Below are 21468 nucleotides of genomic sequence, written 5' to 3'. Positions count from 1 at the left end.
TGATTCAAAGAGCCAAAAAGAAAAAAAGAAAAAATCAAGAAAAGTTAGTTGATTACACAGTGCCTATGTAGCCTTTAATGATGAGTAATTTTTAAAAAAGAATGAACCATAGTTACAAGTAACAGAAATTGTAATTCAAAATGGCTTAAATCAGGGGTCCACAATCTTTTTGGTACCAGGGACCGGTTTTGTGGAAGACAATTTTTCCATGGACTGGGGAGGGGGAATGGTTCAGGCGGTAATGAGAGTGATGGTTCAGGTGGTGATATGACTGACTGATGGGGACCAATGGGGAGCGGCAGATGAAGCTTCACTCACTCACCCACCGCTCACTTCCTACTCTGCGGCCCGATTCTTAACAGGCCGTGGACCACTACCAGTCCACAGCCCAGGGGTTGGGGACCCCTGGCTTAAATAATAACATTGATTGTTTCATGTTTACCAAAGTCCAGAAGTAAGATGGTCTGGGCTCTGTTCCTCAGCCTTTCTCTTGGTTTTACCTTCTTTCATGTGATGGTTTAATTTTCAGGCCACATGCAAAATGGATGCAGCATTCCACATATGATATGACAAAATCCAAAGGAAGACATGGTTGCTTCAGAAAACTTCACAATGGACTTCCTTGGTGGTTCAGTGGTTAAGAAACTGCCTGCCAATGCAGGGGACATGGATTCAATTCCTGGTCTGGGAAGATCCTACATGCTGTGGAGCAACTAAGCCCGTGTTCCACAACTGCTGAGCCTGCATGCCACAACTACTGAAGCCCGTGTGCCTAGAGCCCATGCTCTCACAACAAGAGAAGCCACTGCAATGAGAAGCCCATGCACTGCAATGAAGAGTAGCCTCTGCTCGCCGTCACTAGAGAAAGCCCGTGCACAGCAACGAAGACCCAACACAGCAAAATAAATAAATAAATAAATAAATAAAGCATTTTAAAAAACCAAACTTATATATACTACCAAATGTAAAATAGATAGCTAGTGGGAAGCAGCCGCATAGCACAGGGAGATCAACTTGGTGTTTTGTGACCACCTAGAGGGGTGGGGTAGGGAGGGTGGGAGGGAGATGCAAGGGGGAGGAGATATGGGGATATATGTGTATGTATAGCTGATTCACTTTGTTATAAAGCAGAAATTAACACACCATTGTAAAGCAGTTATACTCCAATAAAGATGTTAAAAAAAAAAAAAACCTCCACAAGAAGAACTTTACCATAAGCACTTCTCCATATCACTCCTTTTTTCCCATTGGTTTAAGTCAGATCACATGCTCCATTCTGAACGATTCACTTTCAGTAGGGATTGGGGTGCCAGATTCAATCTTGAAACCTGGGACATAGTCATGCTGATATAAAGAAATGATTGTGGGTAGTTAAGAAGAGATACACAAGCAAACTTCAGTTCTTGTGGGAAGAGGAGAGAGGAGAAAAACAACTATGAGGGCAATGAACAATAGGCTACCCACATGCACTTACATATTTTCTTTCCACTTACATATTTTCATATGTAGATATATTCATTCCCCCAAGCAAGAAAACTTAGTAAACTATCTAGTTATCATATCCAAATATAAACCTATGATATCAAGGAGTCCTCCCTCTCAGCTATTTCTTACTCATGATACTGCCATGTTTCCAGAAGTTCTCAGGAGACTTCTATGAAAACAGCTGGCCTTACACTGATAAAATAGAAGAAAGAGAATGACGTCTCAACATTAAAAAATGACTCAGAAATCATATTCCTTTAATTATAATAAAATGAATATGTGGTTAATTTCATCCATACTTAACATGTTTGTTTCATTACACAGGTTACTGCAGTCAGTCAATATTGTAACCTCAGAATTCCATTAGAGCTTGCATAAATCTGTAAAAGGGTCTTATAAAAAGTATTTTGACAATTCCTCCATCTAAAACAGCCAAGCTAGTACTTGCTGAAGCATCACTGCTGTCTCTGGAACTTTTCTTCTTGGATCTGACCCAAGACTAGTTTAACCAAAGTAAGGTATCCTGATAAGGCTGAAATGACCACTCATAGAAGAGTTTAGGATAATCTCCTGCCCAAACTCTGATTTCACTTGCCAAGAATTCCAATGAACTAACTCTGTATTGGCAGATAATTCTTCCAATCAGTGAATCTGCTCCATAAATTAAATACTTCTTTTTACACAAATAATAGTAGATTTGGAATTCCCAACAGACATCTTTAAAAAAAATTAATAGTAAGATTTATGAACTGATATCAGATTAAATGAGTTTATTTGAACGGAAAAGAGACCTCTTGTACTATTTTTAACTAGAGAAGTAAGGGGGGAAATAGAAGAAACAGAATGGATACTCTCTGAGATAAATTATTTTAATATTAATAGGATTTTTAAAAATTATCATTTGTCTAGGTAGTAGAATATAGACTCCAGCCAGATAATAGCTGAGATTAACTTTGAGGGATATAACTGTGAAGTCACAGTCTAGAACCCTTAACTTTATTGATCTGCAGTAGAAGCCAGATATACAGGTTGGTTGGTAACAAGAAGTTTGGCGGATCTTAGAAGCCACGTATGTTGGGCGGCAAAATCTGGATCCATGGCTCAGGGAAGGGAAGCCACAGATTCCAGAACCCAGGGGTCTGAGGCCACTGGATCCACAGCCTAGTCAGTAGCAACTTCTATATCCATAGCCCAGGCAGTAACCTCTGCTGGACCCACAGCTCAGCGATCCAGTGTGAATTGACCAGCAAGGACTGCAGGGCATGGAGGTCCTTGGATGGTAGCAGAATATCTGGCAGGGACTGGACACCACACGTACATCTGGCACCTGGTGGGCTCATCAAAGGTCTCCTGACAGCCACTGTAGAGGGAGGAGCCCAGCAGGCAGGTGCTAGGAGAGAAGAGGTCAGTGTTGTAGACCAGGTCGCTGGGCTGGAAGGAGCCTGGGTAGTGCAGATAGCCTCCAGGGGAGTGGGAGGAGAAGTTTCCAAAGCAACAGTTGTAGGACATGTTGACAGGAGATGTGGGTTCAGCTGAGTTACTGTGAGAAGATGTTCTGATATCCTTGGCTTCTCCCAGCCATGTTTATATATATATATATATATATATATATATCCTCAGTACACTGGGTGTGATGCAGACCCTCCCTGTTTTTGTGCATGTCTTGTCATGAAAATAGTCAATTAATCTAGGCTATAATTATAACTGAACACATTCCTGTGTTTTCTTAACTGCTGTTCAATTATTCTGCTTTATAGAAGCCACTCTGCTTCTCTCTCTCTCTCTCTCTCTCTCTCTCTCTCTCACTCTCTCTTTCAGAAATTACGTGTGGTTTGCCTTCAAAAACGTTGGTCCTGATGCATAAAGATGGTGCCCTTGCTTCCTCACTGAGATTGACTGATTTTGCGCCTGAGTGTGAAAATTGTTACTCCTAATGGTCATCAGCACCTCCCTCTCAGATATTTATATATGTTTTATGGAGCCTTTACTATGTGTAAAACATTGCAGATTGTGGGATCATTTAATCCTTGCAACCACCTTATGAGATAGGAATTATCACCCATTTAACAACCCAGGTGTGACTACCTCCAAAGCCAGCAGGAAGAACAATGCTGTGCTGAAGCTTAACTTATCAGCTCCCAGAATCACGTGCACAATAAATACCACAATAAATACCGAGGTGAGAAAAACATTTCAATGTGATAACATTTGCATCTTACCTCTTTTATGGAAAACCAAACACAGCCACCAGATTCTTAATGCTTTCAGTTATTTTTTTTTAACATTCAAAGTTACCATGGAGATGGTTATTTCAAGCTCTTCTTCTATTTGTCTTCTCATTTAGCTTATCATCATTAAGCAACTCATATTTGATCCTGCATGGAGTTATTGAATTCCTTTTCCATGTGACACAGAGATTCTTTGGCAAACACATAGACTATCACTGAGAATAATTGCTAAAAACTAGTATATCTTGAGTGAGTTGACTACCAATGAAATACATTTGCAACAACTTGAATTTTAATAGTGTGCTAACCTTTGCCAACTCAGTTGGGAGTGAGAAATGAGACACCTTAGAGAGTGATTCATTTCGCTCCCTGCTGAGCTTCTCTTTTGTTCATCATTCTAGAAAGACAAAGCAGAAAAAAAGTACCTTCATATTAAGTAGTTAAAAGTAACCTTATCACTATAAAAAATCAATGATAGAAAAGTCTTAGAATTAGAAATGTCTTTGTTCTCACTTATTGTAATATCCAACTTCTGCCTTAAGGCATCCTTTAGAAATTGGAAAGCAAAAACCTATTTATGTAATTCGATTTTTTCTATTTGCTTCCCGGTGATTCTTTTCTCTAATCTTCAGCATTTGCTTATCTGGCACCAATGGAATAGTCTACCCACTGTCTTGCTTGCTTCCCCAAATCCTTCTCATCCCTCAAAGCCAAAATCAAATTCCTCATGTCTGACAGGTGTTCATCTCAACTGTTTAAACTCTTCTGCAATAAGGATCTTAGTATCTTAGCTATCCATTTAGGTGAACAAACATACAAACACACACACACACACACACACACACACGGAGGAATTGGAAGAAATGTCTTTTGAAATGGATTGTGCAGACTGAGTAAGATTTCAGTCGTTTGAACTTTCAGGACAGTCACATACATTGTAAGAGTGGAGTACCCAGAAGTTCCTCAGGATCAGCAACGGGGTTCAGTTTTCTTTGATCAAGCATCTGGCACACAGTGAGTGCTCCAAATTATTTATGAAATGAAGGAATATATCAAATCATTAACTTTCTATTTTTACATTCATCTAAAGTAAGTGTGTGCACACTAATTGTCTTTTAAAACTCACCTTTAATACAACATTGAGTATAAATATCTCTTTCATAATTAAATATAATCCCCAAATTAATCATAACCAGTTTAGTGCTTAAGGTGACCCTAGATCTCTGCCCCTCACCTCCAGGCCAAGCAAAATTACCTTTGTGGCCTTGATCAATCATTTCTTTCTCTGTCCAACAGCTTCATCCCCATCTATTCTAATGGTTCTGTTTTCTCAGACTTACAGACATAGCTAACCATCTTCAACCCAAAAATCTTAGTGTCATTTCCTCCGTGATTATATAGCTTTTCTTGTTTTTAAAGACAAAATTCTCTAAAGATTTGTGTGATCAGTTTGTCAACTATGTAAATTATTATTGTCTTTTCAATAACCGTGTTGCTTTTCTCTGGTTTAACACTCTTCTGAAATTTCACTGGTATGGTCAGCAGTGACCTTTATTCTGCTAAATGTGGACATTTTGGGGATGATCCTATGCAAATGTTTAACCACATTTAACACAGTTAACTGTGTCCCTGATCTTGAAATATGTTCATCTATGAATTTCTGTGACATCACACTCCTGATTTTCTAACTAACTTCCACCAAATTCAATTTACCATTAGTTGGCTTCCTGTTTTTTGAGGCTTACTGCTGATCTCACCAGTTATTCTCTCTGTAGGGGAGGTAGCTCCCATTCATGACTTGAAATACTGTCCATATTGTGTCATTCAAATGTATATTTCCAGTACACACCTCCTTTTATTAAAATTCTAGACCCAGATATCCTATTACTAGCCATTTCCATTTAGAGATTTTATAAGGCTGTCAAAATTATATGTGTATAAAATTGAACTTTTATTCTTCCCTAGGGAGAAAAAAAATATTTTTTTTCTCATCTGAGTAAACAGTATTTCGAACCACATAAGTAGTTTAACTCAGAAACTTTGAAATCCTCTTAATATATGCAATCCACTCTAAATATGACCCATTCTATTTTCTAAACTTATCATAAATCTCCCCAGTCCTCTTACTGCCTTCCTTCTAGTCTAGGGTTTCTCAACCTTGTCATCACTGACATTGTGAACTGGGTATTACTTTTTTGTGGGGAGTATCCTGTTCATTGTAAGATATTTGGCAGTGTCCCTGGCTCTATCCACTAGACGCCAGTAACACATCACACACACACACACACACATTATGCCAATTAACAATGTCTTCAAAAATTGCTTGAGGGCTAAAGCAGTTCTGGTGGAGAACCACTGTTCTAGTTCAAGGTAGTCTCCTTTCTTCGTGGGACTACTGAAAATGTTCAACATTGCCTATTTCATTTTCAAAAAAAATGTCTCCTCCAATCTTTTCTCTCTATCTCTGCCTGATCAATCTTCCTTAAACAAAAATCAGGTCCTGTCACTGTCCTGATTAAAACTTCCCCATTGTTTTCTAATACACGTATGATAAACACAAATCCTCTACATGGTTTGTAAGATTGCATGAACATGTCTCTAACCTCATCTTCACACCATACCCTTTCCCTCTCTCCCAAACACACTGCTTCTGTTCCATAATTAACATAGCTCAAGCTTTTTCCTACCAAAAGAACATGCTGTTTCCTGTGCCCTGAATGTTCCTTCTTCTGGATAATTAAGCCTTTCCTTACCTCCTAACTACCATATCCCAGGATAACTTAGGTTCTCCTGTTATGATAGCTATCATCCTTGTAATTAATTTTATTATTTTTATAACATATTTATTTTTTAGACTGTCTTCTAGGCTAGAGCAGTGCAACCTAAACAAACCAGTCCATGGGAGTCAGTTACCATCTGCCGTGAGGCAAATAATATATGTCAAGTAAATGAGTACATTGCTTCCTTCATTAAGAACTCCTGCATGATTAAAAGATGTCAGCTTAACTAAATCATAGGTTTGATAACACCATTGATTCACCTTGTCTATGACCCTTCTTAAGTGGCACATCTCTGACTGTAATCTCTTGGGAGAGATAAAAAATATACTCTGTGTTGTTCAACAGTGAATCCTCAGCTCAAGAATAATCAAAGTTATATAGTTGTTTCTCAACAAATACTTAATGGATAAATTAGGGAATTGATGGGATTATCATCACCTATCTTCTACCTTATCCTGTCTCTCCCCCTCCAAACTTTTGCTTGATCCACATATCCCTTTGGATGTTTCACAAAAATATTAAACCCAGCAGAGGCTCAACTGCTCTCCTAAGCCATCTTCTGAATTAGAACAACTTCTAATTCTTTTGCACACTATTATAGTTACAGTAACCTATCTATGCAGTTCTTGGGATATATCCATGACCTCCCTTTTCCTCACTTCCCATATTTGATCTTGGATAAGCATACCTTGCTATTTTTTTAACCTCCAAAAATGGTAAAATCCTTTGTTTTTCTATCTGGCCATAACTCAACTATTTGTCTGTTATTATAGGTGGTCTCCAGAGCCTCTGGTCTTGCCTATCTCAACTCTATTTCCTATGCATTTGTCACAATGTTTTTTTTTTTCTAAAGTCTATGTTGGTCTTTTCAAACTCGAATTCAATTTCCTAAGTCTTTAATACAAATCATCTTATGATCTGACCCCCAATTAGTTCATACCTAGTGTCTCTATGCCCTAATTTTATCTTCAAAAGATACTAGATTGCTTCCACTCAGCTTAAGACTGAAGGCAAAGAAGTCAGTCAGGCAAGAGGATCTTTTTTCAAGAAGTTCAGCATCAGCGATGAGTCTTGGAAGAGAGAAGATAACAGGCGGGACTGGAGACAGACAGGAGCCAGATGACAAGGGGCTCTGGACATTCTTCAAAAGTCCAAAACACTTTGAAAATCAAAAACATCCTTTAGAACTCATTTGTTGGTGAAAGAAGGCATTCTCTGTTTTCTGGATAGAATGACATGATCAAACTAATGGAAACTGTGCATATACTTTTTTCTTCCTCTTCTTAGTGTGGATATATTGTGCCTCAGAAATAAACAAATATGTTTGATTATAGGGGTTTTTTTCCCTAGATACTACCTGGGTTATTATATTACATACAGTTTATGATTCTATTATCATTCTAAAGTCTGAAACAACTGGATTCCAAAACTCATCTGTCCCCATTGGCTTGGACAAAGGAATGGGGATCTGTAACAATGAGAAGTCACTGATAGGTTATAAATATTGACATAATTAGATCAAATTTGCCTCCTAAAGAGATGACTCTGTCTGCAGTGAGAAGAATGGATTGGAGGGTCACATAAGAGTACGAGTGGGCCCCCGGTCGGGTTCAGACCCTGGCAGTGTGATTCAATAGCCTATATTCTTAACTATAGTGCTTGACTGCCTCCCATAAAGATGGTTATTAAAGCTCCACAACATGTATTAAATGAGATGAGAAGGGGGCCTTGGATGGCTCCCTGAGAAAACCTTTTATTGAAGGAATTGGAAAAATAAGAGGAGCCTACAAAAGACTGAGAAAGAATAGCCAGTAAAATCTAAAGAAAATTGAGAGTGTAACAAAATCAAGGTAAAAATGCATTATAAATAAACCAAAGCAGTCAAAAGTAGCCAATGTTTGAGGGAGGTCAAGTTAGATGGTCCTCCTAGATTTTAAGCATGTCACTATCAAATATTATATATCTATATGTGTATCTATATCTATCATTTTGTTTTGCTTTGTTTTGTAATTTAATATGGAAATGACCACAGTTTCAATTGTGCCCAGTACATTGTAGAAGCTAAAAAATAAACCCTTGTCAAACTAAACCACCTTGTCCAACCTTCTCAATATACTAACATGGAATTTGAAAGCTAGAGAGAGCCATTTCAAGTCAGTTCAACAAGCACACATTAGAGCACAAAGCACTGTTGTGGGTGGTGAGGATGAGGAGGGGACCAAGAAAGTGCCCTATCCAAAAGAGGTATGCCTTCATCTGATTCTGGAAAATGAGAAGTATGTTGAGAAGATAGGTGACTTTAAAATGTGTTACATGCAAGTAAATCTAATCACTTTTGTTCTTCTTAAAGATACCTCAGCTACTATATAAAGCCGAATAGAATCTTATGCCCTTTGCATTTACACATGTTGTGAATTACTTTGAATCTTACGTTTTACATAGGAAATAACAATTCTCTAATTAGAAGTCATTTTAGACTATAATATTTTCCTACTTATGCAAATGAATTGTCTTAGCTCTGGTTTTACAGATTGCTTTTTATAAAATCAATGACTAAATTTATCCAAGTAGTAATTTTTCCAAGTAGTTAAAAAAATGCAACCCCAGTCAGCCAAAAACTCTTTAAAAAATTCAAGGAAAAATGAATGTGTTTGAATTCCATGAAAATTTATTCAATAACAGCATTTCTGTCACATTGTAGGAGAACAAGAACATATGAAATAACCTCATGATTTCTCTTATGTGTAACTTCTTTTAATATCTGACATATAAAACTCTAAGGTGGTTTCCAAAGTTTGACTACTCTGATTGTGTAATGATGACAGAATATGTATCTCTGAGAGAAACTAAGTAGTTGGTGGTCAGTCCATCCTGAAGTGGGGATTGTGGTAAATGAATAAAATAGAAAACAGCATTTCATGTAGAAGGGTGAAGAGGCATTAAGCTGCTTTACAGAAGCCAGGCTTCTAGGCTGGTTTGTTTTAAGTTGGCAGGACATCCCTAGTAAGAAAGTAGTTTGCATGACAGAACCTGGGAAGATAATTCAGGTTTTGGGAATCAGAAGATGGACAATTTAAAGACTGGGAGCCATTGAATTCATAGTGTCTGGAAAACAGATGATTTCTGGCTGCTGACGGGCTTCTAACAGCTCTCTTGAGAGTCATTAGAGAGAAACCTTTTTTGGAGGAGACTGGGAGAACAGAGGTCAGTGAGTAGACAAAGTGGCTGAGGTAAGACGGGCCACAGGACAAGACTGGGTAGACCAGGAATTCTCTAAGAGAAAAGGAAGAGAAGTTTCCAGCCTAGCAGCTGTAACATGTTATCACTACATCTACTTCATTTGTTAACAGTGTCAGAGAAGTTCTGAATGTTCCCTGCTGGCCTAGAGGGCTTATGTGCTCTCAACCTGTGAGTGAGATGTTTTTGACAGCCAACCTCAGTATATTTCTACACTACAATTTGCACAAGAACATCTCCTTAGTGTGTTGTCTAATTACAATCAAATAGATTAACACCATGATAAATATGTTTACTTGTATTTTATAGCCAAAAGACAGTTTACAGTATTGCCTTGGACTTGAGATGATTGTTGCATGCTCAAAATAATTGGTCATCATTGCTGGTTTAATTTGTGACTCAGAGGGTCATTTACAGGATGCTGAGATATAGCTCTTTTCTTTCCTCCCTGATTTTCAGCATTATACTTTATTGCAATTCTTTGCTCAATCATTCCCGATGCAGTGTCCCATATTATAAAGCACGTACTTATGCTCAGTAACAACTGATATGTGTGATATAAATGGTGCATAAAAGACAATGATATCATTGCCTGATCATGATACTCTGTAAGAATCAAATGTTTTATGGAAAAATAATTCTGCTTGGCTCTCTTTATCAGCTGGATGAATATGGAATGCCTCATATAAGTGGACTTAAATTATATTAGAAAAGAAGATGGAAATTTTAGCCCAAATACTTTTAAGAAGTAATCTACTATCAAATTTATAGCATGTAAATTTTTAATGGCCCCTTAGGTGCTGTGTTTATAAGCAGTAAAGCAAATACCAAATTATTTTCTTCAAGCACATTGAAAATTGCTGAACAAATAAAAAAATTCCAAAGCAATGTTTCAGATAGTCGCATTTCTGTATTATGTGAAGGTGGGCATTACATCTAAAGATCCTTGATTAACCTAACTATAGGAATTCGGTGGCTTGAGGATAGACAGACACTAGTGAAGACCAAGAGTTAAAGGCACAGAGATAAGATTGCCCAGGAAAATCACAGTATAAAAGAAACATTAAATAAATAAATAAACAAATAAAAGATTAAGAAAATGCTAAATCAGGTTACACCCAAAGTAAAAAATTATATAAAGAAAATGAATTAAAACATATTTATTTGCACGTTTATGAGTTTTGGGAGGGAATGGAATATACTATTGTATACTTTATTGTGTATTTAAAATGTTTAGGAATTGAGAGCAGAAATATTTGGTTTGGGGCCAAATGAAAGATATGATGTTTATGGCTCACCAGAGAGTTAGGTCAAGGGAGCCATATGCATTTATTTTTTTGGACATAAGTTACATACATTTATAGTCTAATAATAGGTAACATTTATAGAGTGGTTTCTGTATTCAAGGAACTCTTCTAGTTACTTCACATATCTTATCATTTGGTCCTCATTGTAATCTTGTGATATAAATACTATCATCATCTCTATTTTACATTTAAGGAAATTAAATTTTTGAGAGGTTCCACAATATGTACAAGACAAATAGCCAATAACTGTTAGAATCAAGGGATTCAAATATACATAGTGTTTCTTCTTAAACCCAGTTTAAATGAGTTCACTCTCAAAGCAGACAAAATGATGTCCAAGTGAAAAAAAACATTATTATCAAAATGCTTACATATTCTAAGGACTCACTCTGAAGCATGAAAACTCGGAAATTCTCTAGGTGGGGAAGCCAAAGTGGGGACCCAGACTGAGGTATCCTGAGGATCAAGTGATCTCGTTATCTGGAGGGTCGCAAGGGAGCCCAGGCTCAGGTTGGGATGTCAGTTCATTAATAGACAGGACAGCACTGATTCCTTTGTCTTATTAATGAGCTTGATCCCTAGCGACTCTGTACCTAATATCAGAGGGGCTATCCTAGTTGCAGTTACATTTTGGGAAGAAGGAGTCACTGCTAATAAACATGTTATGACTTACCATAGAGGCTTGCTATTCAGGAGCCGTGTGCATAACAACAGGCAGGAATTCTTTGGACAGTATCAATTCTACATTTTTTCAGCAAGTTGAAGACAATGGGCCTTCATTCTCTACTCATATTGGCAAGACTTCAAAGTTCAAGAAGGAATGATAATAACTTATGGTATTCATTTGTTTTGAATTTCAACACCATTAGTAAGCAATTTTCTGTTTGGCATTCCCAAGAGAATCATGATAGAGACATGACTGGTACTATTACCCCCAAGAATAGGATCTGGTGAGCTAATGTGTGGAGCTTTGTTTCCATAGTCATGTTTTTCCGACTGCAGTGTCTCTCATCATATGCTACAGCGATTTATAGAGATTTATCCAAAGTAGTGTCTCAACTGGTAAGGACTCTTTTAAGGAAGGTTTGAATATTTTTTGCCTGTTTTGCTCTCACCCAACATAGCAGTCAGTGAAGATTTAGGCAAGAAACTATATTAAACTAGTTACAAGTAAACTTTGGAACACACATTTATTTTTCTCCATATTTGAAAAAGCATTAGTTGTTTTGCTCATGCTTGAAATAGAGATGCCCTTTGCATACATTTTGAAATCTCAGTAATGCAGACCAAAGCCTATTGTATGCTCTTCCTGCTTGCTAAAAGGAGATTAATATGTTAACACTAATTGCCAAATATATGATAATCACATCATATATCAAGAGAAATTGGCTCATATGAACAAAGACGTCTGAGGCACAATACCTTCCATAAATTCAAAATCTAAACACTCCTACTCTTCATTACATAATTCTCATATATATTCCTCATAACAGCTCTAAGAATTAAGTAGTATTATTTTCACTTTTCAGGAAAAAAAGCATATTGATATGTTAAGTAATGTGTAAGAAATTATTTTAATAAAAACTTTATAAAGCCAGAAAATGAGACCAAATCTCTCTGTCTTCAGATATTTCATTACCCAAGCCTACCTTCTGTTTGTTAAGCCACAATATAAAGGTAACAAATTCTGAGGACCAAGTGCATGACACAGATGAGTCGAAGTTTTATTACTAAGCTCTTGAACACTTAAAAATAGGATTAAAATGGAGAAAAAGAGAATAATATCCTAGGCAAAGTGTTAAACCACATGACAAAAGGTGTTGGGTAGGAAAGTAAAGGCAAGCCATTTTAGAATTCACACCACATTCTTGTCTAGAATTTGAAAATTAAAAACTTGCTGGGTAGAATTCCATCTTATGACTTCAATAAAGACAGGCTTGCTGCACAAAGCATTCCACCCCACATGTCAACAATCGATTAAGAGAACATTTCCACATCACTATCCCAGAATGAAGTTTGTAGCTCCAGAGGTTGTGCTAAATGTGGTTTGACTGTTTGTTTTTCTTGCTTTACCTCGTGCAATAATAGACCATGAAAAATCACCCTAAAATTGTTGAAGTGAAAGCATTTTTCAAATTTGGTTTATAAGCTGGAGAAGATGAACAATCAAGGACACCATTTCACCTTGCAATATCCAATATTCATCCACAGAAAGTGTAGCCCCCTGGAATCAATTTTATGGTCAAGACATTAACCTCTGTGGTCATTTGCCCAGCAGGAAGAGTAAGCTGTTAAAAGCACAGAATCAGCCACTATTCACTTCTTTTTATGATTATGAGTGTGATAACAGCTTCCCCTTCAATTACGTGACTGGGATTATTTTTCTGGTAAAGTACCAAAAGGAATGTGTATTTCAAAAACAAATTTAGTTATTATCTCTTTGCAGAAATTCCCTGAAATAAGAGAAATAACTCATTACCTGGAGTTTAGATTTTGATTAAAATTAATTTTTACTAAAAATTACAATATTATCTGGACCAAAAAACTTTTGGAAAACTCATGCTGTGTCTCTGCCAAATTCACCATGGAGAAGAGAGGGAAGGAAACACTAATTCTCCCCTCTTCATTTGGAAATTCACAATATGCTTAAGCATAATTAAAAACTCTGAAAGGGGAAGAAAGCAAGCCTGATTAACTTGGTTTGTCCAATATTCATTGTGTAAATGCAAACACTGTATCTCATCTACTAATATCCCTTAAGAACAGTGTTCCAAGAAATAAACATTGGCAAGTGGGGCTTTAGTCATTTGGGATTGATGGGAGTGGAAATATTTGACTGATTCCATCAGGAAACAAAATAGAGATTCATGGGGAAATCTTAAAAATTCTGAAACAGACAAGAATGGAACATGGAAGAAAAGAAAAATTCTGGGCAAGGTCTAATCCTTTCACTTTATTCCCAAGGCCCACATTCACCCTTAGCAGATTAGGATCTCCCATACATCAGTGATAACTGCATCCTGTCACTTTAACTGACAGACTTTAGTGTGCCTATATAAATCTTCCAGAAACATCCATTATACAACTTATAACACATTTTGCCAATCAATAGCCTACTTATGTTCTCAACATACAGTTAACTTTCATTAAACTTTTTTAAAAATAATTATAGGTTTGCAGAAATTTGCAAAAATAGTTCATAGAATCCCTTTAACCTTCACCCTGCTTCCCCAAAAGTGACATCTTATCCAACTGTACTACAGTACCAAAACCAGGAAATTGACATCACTGCAATGCTGTTAGCTAGATTACAGATCTCATTCAGTTTTACCAGTTTAAACACGCACTCATTTGTGTATGTGTATAGTTCTATATAATTATATTTCATGTCTAGATTTCCTGTAACCATGACCACAATCCAGAAGAAGAACTCTTTCTTTAATGGTTAACTTTTTAATGTTAGAAAAATTAAAAAGTGTAATGAATCAGAAATATGGACCTTCATTTTGCTCTTTCATATTTAAGTATGTTATTTAAGTTAATTAAATCCGAGGTTTTTAAAGATGAGTAAAGCTGACAGTAGTAGTGTAGGGATTGAGGTGACGTGAAGGATGGAATAGGACAGGAAGAAAGATCAAGTCAAAATATTGCACCCTTATGTAATCATCTTTTCCTCCAAATTACAAGCAGATGCAGTGCCACTAGAAAAGAGTACACTAATAAAATAGACTAGATCCTTCTATGATATCATGTAATTTCTTTTTTCTCCTTAGTTTCTATAATGAAGAAAAAAATGATGTTTACACTGTTTCAATACATCTATTACTATGTTTTACAGTGGGCGTTACTGATTTCACATTTTGTTGTCAGACAAAAAAAAAAAAAAACAGACTTTGAAATGAGGGACATTGGAATGAATTACCCTGTAGCCGATCTATCATGAACTATCATGTTTCAGGTTATTGCCCCTTTTCATTGTTTTTCATCTCTTGTATAATTCTATACACTGTAGAAAATTGATAATAATGCAAATGATTCTTGTCTGTTAAAATAAAAATCGTTTCTGTCTGGTGGAGTTCCATTGATTTTTTCCTCTGTGTACAGTAACCACTTTGTATCTATCTTTGTAAATTTATTTCAGCATCTCTGACAGCCTATATAAGTGTGCTCTTTGAGTTCCCTTTGAACCATTTGTGGTTTCTTAATGGTGATCCCCTCATTCATTAATGAGTTAAGTAAAATATTTAATATGTGTGTTTTTCATTTGCATGAGGATCTTGATTTTACTTTTTTGAAAAGTTCTCTCTTAAGCCTATTATGTTTTACATTGTATCACATTTTAAACATTTCCCTTCTGTTTTTCCCTCCCCGGACAACATAGAAGAATTTAAACTATTATGGGGGACATTAACAGCTCACCTCTCACATGCCACTATTAACCTACTATTATCATATAAAATATGGATATTTCGGTAATGTTGGACTATTAGGGATCACAGATCATCAAGGGCCATCTCATTTTACATATAAGGAAATGATACCCAAAGAAGTTAAGTGATGTGTGTATGATCAAAAAAATTTTTTTTAAATATAATGTCTCCATTTTTTTCTTTTTTTAAATTTATTTATTTTTGGCTGCACTGGGTCTTCGTTGCTGTGTGCAGCCTTTCTCTAGTTGTGGAGATCCGTGGCTACTCTTGAAGTGGGGTCTACTCTTCATTGTGGAGTGTAGGCTTCTCAATGTGGTGGCTTCTCTCATTGCAGAGCACAGGCTTTAGGCACACGGGCTTCAGTACTTATGACACACGGGCTCAGTAATTGTGGCTCATGGGCTTAGTTGCTCCACAGCATGTGGGATCTTCCCAGACCATGGCTCGAACCCATTTACCGGTATTGGCAAGCGGATTCTGAACCACTGGGCCACCAGGGATATCCCTAAAATCAAAATCTTGTTAGCAGAAGAATCAGAAATAGAGCCTAACTCCAAACATATTTTTTTACTTTATTTACCTTTATATGGCATCATAAAAAAGATAGAAAATTAAGAGATGTCAGAACTCTAATCTACCTATAGTAATCCTATATATAACCACATTCTTATAAGTTGAAAATTTAGCATATATTTCACAGGAAAAGAAATATTTATTTAAAACCCAGAGTATTCAAAGAATACACCAGAATACACACACTAATGACAGTTTTGGTGCCAATGAGATAAACCTCCACAATCTTATTTTTCTCTGTCATTTTCTACTTGCTTGTAAGGATCTACTTCATTGCAAAAATAAGGCTTGATATAAAACATTCTAAGATTTAATAATTTTTAGTGGATTAATCAAATGGAAGGGTTAAAGGACAAAGGCTACTTTTCTCTAAGTAGATGGCTACTTGTCCTATTATAAGGGGGATCTTAGAACAAGTACAGTTGATCCAGGGGAAACACCACAGTCCAGTAAGAGAATGTTCATATTTGACAACAGTTGATTATGTAGGAAGGGTTTAACATCATTAGAAGCTTGTGTAGCCTTTGCATGAAAAATTTGATCATGCAGCAGTTTGATGAGTAATCCATATATACAGACTTCTTAGTAAAATATACAAACAATTTATAGAAGAATGTGTGTTCATGCAAGATGGCATTATTTTGTTCTTTTTTATGTCTGAGTAATATTCCAATGTATGTATATATCACATCTTCTTTATCCATTCCTTTGTTGATGCATATATGTATATGTATAACTGATTCACTTTTCTGTATAGCAGAAACTAACACAACATTGTAAATCAACAATACTCCAATAAAAATTAATTTAAAAAAATAAATAAAGGGAATGTAGGTTGGACAGCAGAAACAGAGTCCACAAACCCCAGTTGGCAACTGTTGTGTACTTAGACCAAAGACTCCAGGAGTTTGGAGTTTGGCAGGAGTTTGGCAGGGACTGCAAAATGCAGCAGTTCTCAAGTGACATGCATGTGACAGGCAACACAGGGCATGATTAGAGAGCAGAGGTATATGCAGACAAGGACCAGGGTTAGGGTGAGGCCAGTGGAGAGACTGAGGTGAAACACTGAAGGATTCCATCACTTGCCCAAGCCTGAAGTGAGTGTCCCCATAAGAATGAGATGCTCCTGGAAACCAATTTGATGGGATGAGAAAAAACATAGCAGGACACTAGGATATCAGAAGATCTCTAAGGGCACAGTTAGGGGAATTCCCAGAGCAGCACTATGTAAGACATGGTGAAGGGTATAATTTCCTGTTGAGTAGCTGGGTAAAGTATTTTAAACTTGAACTGTAACTCACATTCTCTTGGAGTGCACTGTCTCTCAAGTTATAGACTGCATCCCTGAACTCTGCCCTGTGTGTGTTAGCATTTTATTAGACTGCTATTTGCAACTGAATGAGTCCCCACTCACATAAATAATCACGTTGATTTTGCAAACTGAGAAAAACATGAGCCCCCAAATCATTCCTGCGTATTAAATCTGAAGGTTGATCATCGACATCTTGTCACCCCAGACACAAAGCTCAGTTTTTTTCAGGCATAAGTGTTGTTTCTGTCTCTTTTCCTGGACCTGTAGGGTTAGGCAATCTCACTTTTAATGATTATGTAATTTCTTACCTCTCATTGTCCACATCTCACAACTTAATGAAAAAAAAGATCTTGCAGTTTTCCTCCCTAAACCCCACATCATATTCTTTCAAGCAACTGTGCCATAGCTTATGCAGTTGGCTCTTCCTAAAGGACTCTTCACACTCACCCTTCACACCCACCCTTCCCACCAAGATAATGGGAGTAAATTTGTCTCTCTCACTAGATGTGAACTAACTTTTGGAAGACAAAGGTCTTGGTTATTTCTAAGTTCCCTTGTGCATTTTTCAGAGAAGAACTCTAGGTAAGGTTAAAGTTCAAAACATCTAGTGAGCTGAGTTCAGAACAAACAGCTGGCGTTAAAGGGCATTAGACTTGAGGTAGTTGTGAACAAGCAGAGTGAGCTGGAGAGACAAGTGCCCTATGTCACTCTGAGCTTTTTTGTAACATCTGATAGATCCCAGTCTTCCCTTACACTCTCTGTCACCATTATCCAAGTCAGTCACTTACCTATTGTTAGCTGGCGTCTAGAGGGGGGATGTGGAGAAAAACAGTGTACATAGGTGATGGAAAATCACTGGGAGAGAGAGAGATGGGAGGGGGGAGGGCAGGAGGGATAGGTAAGACAAGAAAAATGGGAAATATAGAGAGATATTATCAGTGATGAGATACTAAGAAAATATTGCAATGCAGAAAATGAAGGATGCAAAGAGTATTCATCTTGCCTGATCCCTGCAATCTTCACACTGTACTTTGAAAAGTTTAAATACTGAGGCATTCTAATGTATACATTTCCTCTCCTACGCTTTGGCTCCTTGTTTCTATTTTTGACCTCTCACCTCAAAGATTCCATTAGAACGGGAAATTCTCCAAGTCATTCCAGAACTAGATCCTCTATGTCACTGGGTATCCCTTCCTTCCATCTTGGGTTGTTCTCAGTTTTAAATGTTTTTCTCTACTCATCACTCCTTGGTGGGCCTGGGGTCTTCCTTTACTTGAAGTTAGAAACTTCTAGTTCCATTAGGTTTGCTGAATGTATTCCCAGGACTTTCTCATGGGCCATGCTAGTGTGACCCCTTTGAATTCATTTTCCCAATGGTTTCTTTAGTCCACATGTTACTCATTCCACATTACTTCAAGAAGAATTCTTGCTCAATGCTAATGGCAATAATTCAGACACACAGGATCTTTTCATCTTACTAATAAAAAATTTAAATATCTATTTATACAAAAGTCAGTGAGTAACTCTGCACCTGGATGACACGTTATTATTAATTATAATAATAGTAATGTAGTTATAATTATTACATTAAATGTATGTAACAGAAATATTATTTTATTCTAATTACTTTAAACCAAAAGAAGACTTTATTGGTCCATATAATCAAATTGCATGAAGGACTAGTAAAACTGGCATAAAGGATGCTGGGAACCAGAGACTCCTGGATCAGCAGGAACCTTTGTGTCCCTCTTCTCTACTTCTTTATTTTCTGTCTCTTGAGCAGATTTCTGTACACAGGGGACCTGGTTCCCACACCCCTATGCTTAGCCATGATTGTCTTTGAGTATAAGTGAAAAGAGGCCCACTTTTCTCAAATTCACGTAGAAAAAGCTTGAGGATGAAGGAAGGTAAATTAATAAACATTCATAGTACATGATTAGAGCAAATGGTAATCTTTGATATTTATTTTCCCACTCATGGAGAGTTATTACTAAGTATGCTATGAAAAAGTTTTAACTGAATTCTGGCCCTACATTTAGCTGCTGAGACAAATAACTTGTTCAAATTAAAAGAAACCCAAAGTGTATCCTCTCTCAGATCTGAATAGATATCCCTCTCTCTCTCACACATGCACACACACAAACTTAATAATCCATTTCCTATATATTTAAAGACAACCATAATGCCCTTCAACCCATGGTATTTCATATTTTCTCTTTTTCATACCAATATATCCAATTTATACAAATATTTGTTATACTATAACTATTTCATCACCAGAAGTGACATCTTCTGCACAAACTCTAACTCAATACTGTTTTGAAAATGTAAAATCAAAATAATATATGGTTGTCGGCACAAGGTGTCCTTCTTGAAAACATAATGAGAATATTGACTTAATTATGGGCATACTCAATAATAAAAATCCTACCAGTTTTGTTGCTGGAAGACACACATACTCGTTAGCCCTTAGGCAATGGAGTGCCCAGAAAATTTCCCATGCACCAGGCTTGACACCATTTCCTGAACAAATCCAAACCCTTTCCTAGAAAGAAGTACTCTGAAGGCCTGGAGCCTCAGAGATAGATTATATATCAAACTTAAAACCAATAAAGAACAATGAGAACATATCAGTTGCAAGAGTGAATGAGTTTAATAGGTCAAACAAAACTGAATTTCCATGTATCTTGTAAGAAAATATTTATGTAATTCTGAACCAATTGTTTCAACAAAATTACAGACATGGACTCCAAATTTTGGTCATTCATTAATCTCACTGAAAGAACTAGTCTGTCAGCCAGTGCTTGATGCTAGAGAAAGGATGAAGAGCTGATGGAGAGAAGAGTTAACTAACATTTCTGAAAAAGGTTATGATAGCAGCTTTAAATAGAGACAAACATTTTGCTCACAAGGTCTGGAAACTCCAAAAGTTGACCTACAGAAAGCTGATCTATAGGTTGCCCTGTAACAAGAAGACTGAAAGCTCCTAGAAGCCAAGTATGTTGGGTAGTAAAACCTGGATCCATAGATCAGGGAAGGGAAACCATGAACTCCATAACACAGGGGTCTGAATACACTGGATCCACAGCCCAGTGAGGAGGAACTTCTGGATCCATAACCCAGGGAGTAGGAGCTTCTAGGTCCATAACCCAGGGAGCAACCCCTGATGGACCCACAGTCCAGAGACCCATAATAAGTTATCTGCAAGTGTCTGCAGAGCATGGAGGTCCTCAGGTGGTAGCAGGACATCAGGCGGGAACTGAACACCACACAGGAGGGCTGGCAGGTGCTGGGAGAGCAGCAGTCAGTGCTGTACACGAGGTCGCTGGGCTAGGAAGAGCCACAGGAAGAGCCTGAGTAGCTCAGGTTGTCCCCAAGGGAGCGGGAGAAGTTTCCAAAACAGCAGTTGTAGGCCATGGTGACAAGAAATTTGAGTTCAGCTGAGTTACTCTGAGGAGACTCTCTGAGTTTTAATGCCATGATCTGGACTTCAAGTATATATAAACAACCCAATCCAAAAATGGGCAGAAGGCTTAAATAGGCATTTCTCCAAAGAAGATATACAGACTGCCAACAAACACATGAAAGAATGCTCAACATCATTAATCATTAGAGAAATGCAAATCAAAACTACAATGAGATATCATCTCACACCAGTCAGAATGGCCATCATCAAGAAATCTAGAAACAATAAATGCTGGAGAGGGTGTGGAGAAAAGGGAACACTCTTGCACTGCTGGTGGGAATGTGAATTGGTACAGCCACTATGGAGAACAGTATGGAGGTTCCTTAAAAAACTAAAAATAGAACTACCATATGATCCAGCAATCCCACTACTAGGCATATACCCTGAGAAAACCATAATTCAAAAAGAGACATGTACCAAAATGTTCATTGCAGCTCTATTCACAATAGCCCGGAGCTGGAAACAACCTAAGTGTCCATCATCAGATGAATGGATAAAGAAGATGTGGCACATATATACAATGGAATATTACTCAGCCATAAAAAGAAACGAAACTGAGCTATTTGTAATGAGGTGGATAGACCTAGAGTCTGTCATACAGAGTGAAGTAAGTCAGAAAGAGAAAGACAAATACCGTATGCTAACACATA

The 21468-nt window shown here is 37.1% G+C and overlaps 1 pseudogene across 1 annotated transcript; it reads right to left on the bottom strand.

Annotated features, from left to right (window-relative positions):
• Positions 1-1940: 1940 nt before the first annotated feature.
• Positions 1941-20769, bottom strand: LOC308617895 (annotated as a pseudogene). The gene is made up of 4 exons: positions 20251-20769; positions 18141-18157; positions 2512-3025; positions 1941-2017 (listed from the first exon to the last, which is right to left on the bottom strand). The product of its transcript is annotated as an uncharacterized misc_RNA (transcript).
• Between the last annotated feature and the right edge of the window lie 699 nt (positions 20770-21468).

The sequence above is a fragment of the Mesoplodon bidens genome (genome assembly GCF_964165515.1).
Source record: "Mesoplodon bidens genome assembly, chromosome: 5".
Lineage (NCBI taxonomy): Eukaryota > Metazoa > Chordata > Mammalia > Artiodactyla > Ziphiidae > Mesoplodon > Mesoplodon bidens.
The sequence above is the reverse complement of the archived record's forward strand: the minus strand, read 5'-3'. Positions and strand labels throughout refer to the sequence as shown.